We start from the raw sequence: 12,384 nt of genomic DNA, 5'->3' as shown, positions 1-12,384 counted from the left end.
TGTCGAGGTGCACCCAAAGACGAAGTCGCCTCCCCCTCATCCACAGCTGGGGCCTCCTCAGTTGATTGAGGAAGCGGCTCTCACGAACCCCATGAAGTAGAGGTGGAGGGCTCGGGGCCGTGAGCCGAAGTGGTCGAAGCTGACTCGATCGGGGCAGCCGGTTGAGATGGCTTGGGATCATCCCAATCGGCGTCGTCGTCGTCCTCAACGAAAATGCTGTCACCCATCTCTTCATCACCTGCACGTTCAAAGACAGAAACAGAAGAGGGCATGGTTTCGTCGAAGGTGACTTCACAAGTCTCCACAACATGTTTAGTCTCAAAATTAAGCACACGGTATGCATGTGAATGAGAAGCGGAACCGAGAAATATACCGTCCAAAGATCTAGATTCAAACTTGTCAAGATTACCTTGCTTAAGAATGAAGCACCTGCAACCGAAGACTTGAAAATGACTCACCTTGGGTGGACGCCCAAACCGCAACTCATAGGATGTCTTCTTCAAGAAAGAACGAAGAAAAATGCGGTTTGAAACATGGCAGGCGGTGTTGATGGCTTCGGCCTAGTAACGCCTAGGAGTCCTATGCTCATCGAGCATCGTCCTGGCCATTTCAACCAAAGTCCAATTTTTGCGCTCAACAACACCATTCTGTTGAGGGACATAGGGCGAAGAAAACTGATGTTCAAGACCCAACGAAGCACAGAAGGTGTCAAACTGTGAGTTTTTGAACTCAGTGCCATTGTCACTACGAACAGCTCGTATGGCATTCTTTGGTAACTCAGTTTGCAACCTCAAGATCAAGTCACGAGCATGAGAAAACGCTTCGTCCTTGCCCTCCATGAAAACACCCAAGAATAGCGAGAAAAATCATCCACGATCACAAGAACGTACCACTTCCCTCCCTCTGACCGAACCCGAGCCGGACCAACAATGTCCATATGGAGTAGCTCACCGGGTCTCGTGGTCATGACCTGAGTCACTGGAGGATGGGAAGCAGCCACCATCTTCCCGTGGCTACAGGGATGGCATACCAGATCCTTCTCAAACTTAAGTTTGGGCAATCCTTGGATCATGTCAAGAAAACTCAACCTCACTAGGAGATCAAAGCTCAAGTGACCAAGTTTCCTATGCCACTTCCACAAATCAGAAGAAGATCCGGCAACCAAACAACGAGAAGAATCGAAAGACTGAGAGAAATCAGCTCTAAAAACTCGTCCGAAAGGAACGATCTAACAAACTAGATGTCCCTGAGAATCGAGCACACGAGAAAGTCCAGTCTTAAAGCGCACCTCAAACCCATCTTGAAGGAGTTGCGAAACAGAGAGCAAATTGAAATGCAGGCTTGAAACCAAAGCAACGTCCTTCAAGATAAAAGACTCGTTGACCCGAATGGTCCCACGAGACAGAACCTTACCTTTGCTATTGTCCCCAAATGTGATGTACTCCTTGTATTGCATGGGGTCGAGGCTGGAGAACCATTGGGAACTTTTGGTCATGTGGCGTGAACAGCCAGAATCAACAAGCCACGTGTTCTCCAGGCCTCCGCTCTGCATCAATAGAAAGACAGGGGGTGAGCAAATGGCACAACACTGGGGTTAGCGAAATGAGGAGAATAGCAGTGTTGAGTCATTTGCCCTGGGAAAGTGTTAGGAAAAACACCATACATGCCATGTCCCATTGGAGAGAAGCGATCACCACATGGAGGAAGACGTGGTCCGCTAGGACTGTGGGACTGAAAGCCACCGTCGCGAGGTCTAGAGTCATATTGAACATGACTTGGGCCACGCCGGGCACGACCACCTCGTGGTCTCACCACCTGAGGCCTAGCACCTTGAGGCATTGCACCTCTAGGCCTAACACTATGCCTCTGAATAGGTGGTACATGTACGCCATGTGGAGGACGGTACATGTTCTGGTTGTTCAACTCGTACTCGTGCCGCTCATCTCTCTTCCTCCTAAAGCAAAACTCAGCCAAATGACCATCTCTATGGCAATAATCACAGTGGTACCTCACCTCTCTCTTGGGTGGTGGTTGACTCACTCTCTTGTGGGTGTGATTCACTCTCTGAGGCTTTTTGGCTTTAGGAAGGGGTGCACTAGAGATGTTGGGTAGAGTATCGAGTGAGTTCCGAAAGTGGTTCGGTTTGGGAACCCAAACTTGCTTGGATGGTGGAGCTTTTGGTGGTTCTTCAAACACACCATCTTTGATCATAGGCTTGGTAGGCTTTGGTGGAGGGATCTTGATCAATTTGGGAGTGTTGGTGGGTTTCTCACTTGGGTTCAAACCACTATGTTCACCAACCTTGCCATAGACATGCTCACCCTTCCCACCTATAGCAAAGCCTACTCCCGATGAGTCAGTTCCCCGCCTAAACTGGCTCACCATCATGCCCAACTGGGGCTCACTGCACGACACCAAGCTCAAGATGGACCAAAGGTGTGTGTTTTCTTCCTCGGTTCCCATCTTGTCGTGCCTGCAGGACTCAAGCTCCAACACCAAAGCTTCACATCGAACACATGTAGCGGTGGTGCTATCTGAGTTGACCTTCTCAAGCTCATCAAGTTTGGCAACCTTCTCTGCCAACTATGATTGCAAGCTTGAGCAGGACTTGCACGCACCGAGCAACCCAGAATGAGACTTTAGCTCATCACATTCATCAAGCAAAATAGCATGCTTGGATTGCAAGTCAGAGAGGTTAGACATATGTATAGCGCACTCATCGCACTCCTCCTCCTCTGACACCACTACACCACTCTTGGCAAGCTCCAACTCCTTCAAAGCAACCTCTAGCTGGTCCTTAAACTCTTTTCTCTCGCGGGCAGCATGCTTAAGCAACTTATCTTGACTCATCAATGTATCATTCATAGTATCAAGCTCAAGCATAAGTGAGTCAAGTGTGGGTGGTACCTCATTTTTGTCGTCGTCGATGTCCTTTTTGAGCTTTGCTCCACCGTCAACCGCCATAGTGCAAAACCCACCACGGTTTGCACCGGCGACAAAGCAAAGACCATTGAGCTTGTCCTTGTGCTTCTTCTCGGACTCATCATCGGTCGAGGGAGAAGAAGAGTGATCATCGTCAGAGTCGTCGTCGAGGTCGCTGAGGGAGGCGTGTTCTTGAGCTTTGGCCTTCCTGTGGTACGCCTTCTTGATCGCCTCCTTGTCGAAGCCGCCCCTGGCCTTGTGCTTGCCGGAGATGTAGTCGCACTTATCCTTGTGCTTGCTAGAGTCATACTTGTTGGTGAAGGGCTTCTTCTTAGGGCAGCGCGTGACGAAGTGGTCCGGATCTCCACATCCATAGCACCCCTCCTTCGGGCCACCACTGCGTCGGTGGTTGAAACGGTTGTTGTGAAACCGAGAGAACTGACTGATGACGAGTGCCAACTCATCATCCCCAAGAGACTCCAGCTGCTCCTCTGCGACTGACATCAAGCATGACAAAGAGAAAGAAGCTTGTGAAGGGTTAGTCAATGAACTTGAACCACTACCTGAGACCAAAGCCATGGTTGGTGCAGAAGGATTCTTGAGCTTGGCTTGGGTTTGGTAGTCGATCTCTGTGGACTTGAGCTTGCTGAAAAGCTCGTCAACGGTGAGGGTGTTGTAGTTGGCCGACTCGATGATCGCCGACACCTTCACATCCCATACCTTTCGATCAAGGGCATAGAGAAGCTTGAGCGCCCTCTCATGATCACTATAAGGTAGGTTGGCCTTGTTCGCTTTCATTTTGTTGACGATAGTCTGAAAGCGAGAAAACATGGCATCGATGGACTCGCCATCAAGCTAAGAGAAGTTCTCGTACTCGCGCTTGTACATCTCGTAGAGTCTGGTCTTGACCTGTGCGGTCCCCTCGTGATAGCTCTGAAGCCTCACCCAGATCTCTCGAGCTGTAGTACAATCGGAGACACGCTCGAACTCAGAAAGCGAAAGACTCGAGAAAAGCACACTGCGAGCTTTACTATTTGCGTTGTGCCAATCCTTGTGATCCTAGGTGGTACGGGCTGCGACAGGGAGCACAACGTAAGTAGCATCCTCGCAAATTTCCTAGACGAGCCAATCAATCCCCTAGAGATGCGCAGACATGCGGATCTTCCAATAAGGATAGTTGGACCCATCGAAGTGCGGTGGTTTGCCAGAACCACACTCCATGTTGCCTTCGTGGATCATGGACCGATTAAGGTGGAATGATCCTTAACCAGCTCTGATACCAATTGAAGGACCGAAAACGGCAACCAGAGGGGGTTGAATGGGAGCCGTAAAATTTCTTTCGAAACTTTTTCGGCCACTGTCCCAAAATCACCGCCAAACTCGCAAACCAAATACCGTGATGTCCACGACCCAAATGAGTGGGTGGATGTTCCCTAGGAACACAGCGGGACACCACGAAACCAATGCAACCAACCAAAAATGAATCAGAACTCAAATGACTGAGCCGCGGACAAAACAACAAGAGCTGGACACCATCACCGTGAGACACACCAGCAAAACATACTCAGAAGGAGAGAGCTGGATTTGCACAGCACTGGAAGGTGCACAGCCTACCAGCAGCAATGACAAGCCTGCCTTCTCCTAAATGGATGAGCACGTAGCACACTTGCAGAAGCAAATTCACATATAGATACAGTAACCGGCTAACCAAGAGAGATTCAGTAAAATGCAATGATGAGCTTGAGACCAAATTTAATATTCAAAGTACTATTGCTTGATTGAGACATTTCCTGAACACCATTTTAATTCACGTGATATGCTCTTGGAGCTATGCAAGCACAAGCTCATGGTCGAGCATTGATTTGTGCTGGGCTAATAAAGAGCAGAGAGAAGGAGCAGGTAGCTCAGCCTGGACTCACTAGGGCCTTGTTTAGATCCCATCAAAGTTCCAAGTTTTTTCACTCTCTCTCCATCATATCAATTTTTAGCCGCTTGCATGGAGTATTAAATGTAGGTAAAAAAATAACTAATTACACAGTTTAGTTGGAAATCACGAGATGAATCTTTTGAGCCTAGTTGGTCTACGATTGGACAATATTTACCAAATAAGACGAAAGTGGTACTATTCATCAGGTTGAAAAAAGTTGCAATCTAAACCAGGCCTGCGAGGGGCATAGGCACTGCAGCAACGCTGCTGGTTCTCCCTGCTCTAGGACACGACGAACACAGAGAAATGAAATAAATAGACTCGGAACAACACAAAAATTAGCGAACTTGGCCTGGGAGCTTCAAACGTTGGAACTAACGAGAGACTTGAGCATGCGCTGCTCATCTGAGCACGCTCAGTGCAGGAGCACTGGCGCCAGTAGCGCTGCTGCGTCCACCCATCAGACAGATCCTGCACGAACATAGACTGAAAACGAAGAACAGAAAAATGAGCGGACACGAAATTGACGCAATCTGACTCCACACTCGATGATTCGATCCCAAATTTTGCAGATATGTAATTCGACTAGGAACAAATAGATCCCCAAGAAATCATTGCCTGAGATCAACTCAAACTCTAGATCTGCAAGATTTGGGAAAACAGGAGGAGAAAAGCAACGAACAAAAATTGAACACACCAAATCGGTGAAGAATAAAATCATAGAAAAACATGGTGAATTCCGGAGGGCACGAGGAGGATTCGGGCCTCCATTCCCAAACCAAAAATCTCAGAAAACCAAGGACGAATTTTTCAGCTCTTGGACCTCTCTCAAGAGCAAGAAATCCTAAGTCTAAAAGGAGAAAAAGAAAAATGGGAGAGGTGAGGAAGATGGGGGCTCCCTCATCCTATTTAACATGGCTATTACACATTCCCAGTTTTGCTCCTGCATACAAATGAGTTGAACCGCTAAGCCCAAGGGCGTTGTTGTCCAACCCAGTGTAATCTTGATCCGACGGCCACCGCGCCTTCTCACCGGTAGCTTCGTCTCGACGCGAACTCCCCGATGCCGCCACGTGCCGTCCACCCCTCCTCGGAATCTCCGCCCGGGTTTTGAGGCCCAAACCCGTAAACCGTCCATCCGATGGTTTTGAGACCCAAACCATCAAACCGTTCACGGGTAGCGTACTCCATACGCGTCCCCCGCCATCCGACGCGTGTCACCGCCGTCCTCGACCAGCCGGCCCGCCAAGTCCTCCTGAGCCTTGCTCGACTCACGCGTCCGCCGTCTTGACCCGGTCAACACCGTCACTCCATGTCTTATTGCACTTGTTGATGTTCCAAGTGTCAGCCACCACGGCTAGTCGCCCGGCCTCCAGGTCCCTCGGTCCAAGCCTCACGTCTGTCCTTCACCGCTCCCAGTCCGTCGGCACGGCACGTCCTCCTTGACCTTCACCTCGCCGTCAACTATCGCCTCCGTGCTCCACACCTGCACACCACGAGCCAAGAGACATGCACACATAGCTTTCGCCATGGTAGAGTTAGTAACCGACTCAACCTATTCGTGGATCACGTTGATCAATCACTCATCACACAAAAACGAACACACAAGGGTACTTGTCAACCTTGTGTTCGTAGACATCGAGGAGGACCTAGTTTTGAGATTGTATATATCCACATTTGATCCGCGCATGGACTATGAGCTAACCAAATAAGTGAACTCAGCAAGATGATCATCGCCATCAAGAAAGAGCTCGATGGATCAGTGGAGAAAAATAAAAGCTGTGCCTCAATGCAGACATACGGTTTGATCAAGTGCATCTTTTTTCCCTAACATTTAATTTAATTACTGATACAAGCAGACCATAGATAGGTTCTCCAATGACATGAACCATATCCATATATAAAAGCGATATTCATCCTTGTTTTTACATAAGTACATATATAGCTGTCATCAAGTCATTACAAATAAATCCGTAGCTGGCAAATTAAATCTCACGACGCAGAGGCTCACACACAAAATAAAGATGCTGGGCACACACAAGGTAGCTACCATCCATCCATGTCACACGAAATGAATAAATCAGGCAAAAGTAGAAAAAAGACGACACAACACGCTAGTAACCACAGCACAAGCAAACACACAGAGCTAAGAGCCAGCCATAAGACCTGAAGGAAGCAGCACAAAGAGTAACTAATCATCCCTTCCTCTCCTGTGTGTGACCAACTATGCACAGATCCATACCCGGCCTGATATCCATTGAGAGGATTACTGCCTACAGGAACAGGAAGGAAGGGGAATAAATTAATGCGTCAGTGATGATCCAGTGCTGAAAGATATATATCATATTGTACGTACCACACAAATCAAATTTGTAGGCAATTAACAAAGTTTCGATCCATATAAAAATAAAATAAAGCTATAGTAGTGGCCGGGTCAATGCAGCATGCAGCAACTCAAACGAACAAATAATAATTAAGGAAAAGACAGCAGTAAGGAGGCTAGCTACTTAATGGGTCACCTGAGCACGGAGGCTCTCCGCAGGCTCCTCTTGTGGTACACGGAGTGGCACGGCTTGTAGTGGGAAGGGTGGTGGCCGAACTCTTCCCCGCTCCCACTCAAGGCTATCCCACCAGTCCTTCTCACAGTCCACCGTTGGCAGCGTCTGGGCCTCCTCCTCAGTTGTCTGACGATTCTGCGCTATCCAACAATTCTGCCTCATCAGCTGGAGTGCCTCGTCTATGACGACGACGAGTGGGTCGTCGAACGGCCGGCATGCGCTTGAGGTTCCAGCAGCCCCTAATCTTCACAGTCTCGAGGTTAGGCGCCAACATATGGTGCCCGTAGATGTGCTGTAGCATGGGTAGCTCATACAGATGGATGCCCTTCAGCCTCGGGAATTCTCTAGGTTCTTTCTGCTGCACTTCTGGATCAGATGGAAAAATCTCCCTTAGTTCACCACAGCACACAATCTCGATGGTTTCCAAGTTATGACATCCTCTTCCATTTGATGCGTATAAGGGGAGCACATGTAATAGTCTAGCTGGGACAGCCATCCAGGTGCAAGAATATAAGATTCTCAAAGGAAGCACCACTTGGGCGAAACAATGCTTTGCTCCAATCCCATATATAGCGAGCCTTTAGAAGCTGGGATGCCCAGAATGTCGCTAGATACAAAAATGTCGTCTTCATACAGAAGGAGGAGCGAAAACAGAGCCTTCTAAGCCATGGCATCTCTCGAGTCGGCACCATAGCAGGTTATCCCAATCTAAACTGATTGTAGTAGGCGGTGCAAGGTCAGGGATATTGGTGATGGATAAGTTGTCATGCAAGTGCAAGGTCTTGGCTCCCTCATGCACAATACATGGCAGAGCAATCCTAGTCTGTTGTTTGGTAGTACTAGTAGTGCTCCGCAACGGTTGGGTTGGTGTCTCATCTTGTATGCTAATGTAGCGGTGGGCCCAACAAGAATCTGTAGGAATAGGTGGGCATGGCCACATCCATATGATCGTTGGAGCATCAATATCAACATCTCCTCCATTGGCACCAATAATTTTGGAATTCTTTCAAGGTGGAAATGATGTCACCCATGTACAAATTACCAGTAGCCTTTTGTAAGCTTATGGCTGGCACCTCTAGTTCATTGACGCTGCAAGTAGTGTCATTGACTCTTCAAGTGATACCTTTGTGACCACCAGTAGAAGTAATCTCGACATGTAAGAAATTTACAAGATCGATGCACCGAAGTGATCGAAAAAGCCTTGGATCCCTCAAGGAAATATACGAATCTGAGTAGGCCAATGATTTGTTGTTGCCATGCATTGCTATCGACTGTGACTCTATACTTGTAAAGTCACCACTAGTAGAATCTTCATTCTTGGAGGCATCTTCCCTGGCCCATGTTATATGGGTGGTGTCAATGCGCAGCACCTCTAACTTTATCTTCTTGTTTTCCTCATCTGGCCATAGTATTGCGTGGAGCTTCTCACATCCCAAAAGAAAGATTCGCTTGAGGTCTTGGGCTTTAATTGCACTGAGGTAAAGGGTTTCAACTAATGTACATGACATGTTCAGCTCCACAAGGCTTCCAAACTATCCTATAAGCAACATGGATTTCAATTTGGCATTCTTTATCCTTGTGGCGACAATATTGTTGGTGAAGGAAAATGACTCTAGTGATGGGGGCAAAGTATTGCATTCAATTTCTTCTAGCTCACCACAACCATCAAGGATGATAGTCTTAAGGATGTGCCAGTTTGACAGGTCTGGGGATGATGAAACATGATCTCTATCGTCAGTGGCACTAGTAATGCCAGTTTTGTTACAATCCTTACCTCATCTTCTTCAAATGACTCTGTAGCCTCTACCACTCGAAGCTTGATCATCCTACTTTTGCAACCTCTACAATGATGTAGATACATCATGCTCCTATTGTCTGCTCCTTTTACATTCAACTCGCTAAGTTCAACCATTAGATCCAACATCTCTTTCGATAGTAACCAATACCAGTTTGAGTAACTTAGTGCAGGGGACCGTGACGCCTAAGATGGGGGGATGAATTAGGCAACTTAAAATTCGACTTCTAAACTATGGCCTCTTGTTCTAACCCTAGCAAAACCTATGCAATAGATAAACTATCTAAATGTGCAACAACGGTTTTGCTAGTGTGTTGCTATCTCTACCGCAAAAGGAGTAATACAGTCAATGTAAATGCGGAAGCTAAAGAGCAAGGTAGAGATATGCAAACTCCCGGCAACGACTCCGGTATTTTACCGAGGTATCGAGAAGCACGCAAGCTTCCCCCTAGTCCTCGTTGGAGCCCCTTACAAGGAATCTCTCGCAAGGGCCAAGCTCCTGGTCGGTTAACTCCGTGGATAGCCTCGGGCCTTCCCTACGCGTAAGTGGGTCTCCGACGTGCCTTCCGGCAAGCCTCTGCCGGATGCTCCCCGCCGTCTTCAATATCAAGCTTCCAGCCGAAACGCCGCGGGCCTTGTTCCCTCCGATACACGGTGGCGGCCACACCACAAACGCGGTTGGTGTGATCTCGTAAGACTACAAGCCCCTCCGATGTACAACAATGGTGCGCGCAAACACCGAGTGGTAAGAGGTATGCAAACCTCACTAAACTCTAGGCCTAAACCTAGGGCAAGCGCATAAGCGGTGGTCTAATCAACCTAAGCACTTCGCAAAGCACCTACGCTAATCACCTAATGAAACACTAAGCACTATGCAAGTGGAGATCACTAAAATGGTGTATCAACACTCTTGATATGTTTCCTCAGCTCCACACACTTTAAATGGCCGGTTGGGCGGTCTATTTATAAGCCTCACTGAGAAAGTAGCCGTTGGGGACGAAATCCCGCTTTTCTGCTACTGACCGGACGCTGATCACGTCCTCACCGGACGCGTCCGGTCGTCCCAACAGTTGAAGCCGCGAACAACTGATCGGACGCTGCCAGCGTCCGGTCACCTGCTACCGGACGCGTCCAGTCGCAGTTTCGCTGCTCTGGAACCTCTCTGTACTCGATCGGACTCTGTTGTCCTACGTTCGGTCGATTTGCTCGTTCAGCGTCCAGTCGCTGCTTCTACCGAGCCTCTTGATCGGAGCGTCCGGACACTGAGATACCAGCGTCCGGTCACTTCTGTGAGCTCGTTTCTTCGCGATCTTGCGTCCGGCTTGGTTCCTATCTTCGTGCTTGGACTTTGCTTGATATCTTGGGTCTTTTCTTGTGCTTCTAAGGTCTTGCTTAAGGTGTTGATCATCGGATCATCACGTCGCCTTCGTCCAAGCCACGTCTTGCACCCTATAGAACTACAAAACAATCACTTGCAAGTTTATTAGTCCAATTTGGTTGTGTTGGTCATCAAACACCAAAATCCAAAGTAAATGGGCCTAGGGTCCATTTTCCTTACACTTAGCTCTAGTACCCACAAATTCTGAAAGCATTTTCTAATGTCTTGGCTGCAACCCTCTTTTTCACCATCATGTGGTGCAAGGTTTGTGTCTTTGCAATGGTCAAGCAGGAGGAACCTTAGGTTGATGCAACTTAGGAATGGGGGAGATGAATAGCTGAAGATGCAGCCAGAGAGATGTAACACTCGTAGCTTGCTCATGTATGATTTTTCAAACATGCTGTCTACTGATATCCTATTGTCAAAAGCGAAGAAGGATGTTGGGACTTCTGCTGCTGCTTCATCTTGGCTAGTGAGTGAAACCCAGTGTCGTTCACTCTGCCTCCACTTTTTGTCTCTTAATACTTCATATAAATTAACCATCGAACTCATAGACAAATCTAAATTCATGTTCCTATGCAAAGCATCACCGATCTCCCATGCCGATCTACCATAATCATTGGCATCCTCTATGATTCCATCACATACCCAATAGTTGGCTGCATGAATGCCCCAGTTTATGTTGTAGTGTCCTCTTAGCACCCTGTACAAGATGCATTCCAAGACAATCTTACTAGAGTCAGGTTCAAGAACACCACTGTACCTAACAAATTCCTCAGCATCAGCATGTAGGAAGCGAAAGAAGAGATTAATAACTGCATTCTTATCAATAAAACTTTGCGGGCCAACCGATATGAACACATCACTCAACCCAGCTAACTTCTCCATCTCAGCCTCCTCAAGTGCATCATCACGGAGCATGAAATTGCCCACCTGAGAGGCCCACAACACCCTCTTGCTCATAACACCCATGACAGGGACACCACATTCCCACAGATCCACATAGTTGCCACTCCCATTGTGGAACACCACAAGGAATTTACAATTGCTAAGTTCGTTCAAGATTGCCCACTTGACATGCGGAATCACACCTCTAGCAGCCTGCTCCATCCCGTCAAAGTCATCCTCCTCATCACCCTGGTCAAAGAATGCCATCACCTCCTGGGGAAGCCTTAGCTCCTCCGCAATTGCCTTATGCAAAGACCTCTTGTTTTGCCAAACTGAGCAATCGATGTGGATGATCTTGTCCAAGCCTGCTTCTTTCCTACTAGCAGCCTCTGATAGTGATGATCTAAGTTGTTTGACGAGCGCTTTGAGGATGGCAGATGCCCCTAGCCCCATTCCAGCAAACCAGCCATGCAAATATATCACACCCCACTGTCTTGTACGTTCCAGAAAGCCAATTATCTCCTTCACCGCATCATCAATATTATCTGCTTTGATTGTGATCCCCAGTAATATTGATTACTAATAAATAATTAACACTTCTGGTGAATCAATAGTACTATATATAGGAGTGCTAATAGCTGCAGCATGATGTGGGTTATTATTCGATATGCATTTATCATATTGCATTGTACAAATCTATATGCCCTTTGTCGTAGATGGAAGTTGTACAAAACTAAATATATGCCTTATGGCATAGAGATGGAGGAATGTTTTGCGGTGTCTACAAGAGGCAAATATCGCAAACTTAATCACACTATAAAAGAGCGAGTTTTTTATGGGGGGCTAACCCTCTTTCATAACCGTTTGATTTTGACACCGTTTCATATGAGCCTTCCGTCATTCGAGATCTTACTCT

The 12,384-nt window shown here is 47.6% G+C and overlaps 1 pseudogene; it reads right to left on the bottom strand.

The window, feature by feature from the left end:
- Nucleotides 1-7,364: 7,364 nt before the first annotated feature.
- LOC136523235 (uncharacterized) lies at nt 7,365-12,038 on the bottom strand (annotated as a pseudogene).
- Nucleotides 12,039-12,384: the final 346 nt, after the last annotated feature.

The sequence above is a fragment of the Miscanthus floridulus genome, chromosome 18 (genome assembly GCF_019320115.1).
Source record: "Miscanthus floridulus cultivar M001 chromosome 18, ASM1932011v1, whole genome shotgun sequence".
Taxonomy (NCBI): domain Eukaryota; kingdom Viridiplantae; phylum Streptophyta; class Magnoliopsida; order Poales; family Poaceae; genus Miscanthus; species Miscanthus floridulus.
This window is presented reverse-complemented; position numbering and strand designations above follow the sequence as displayed.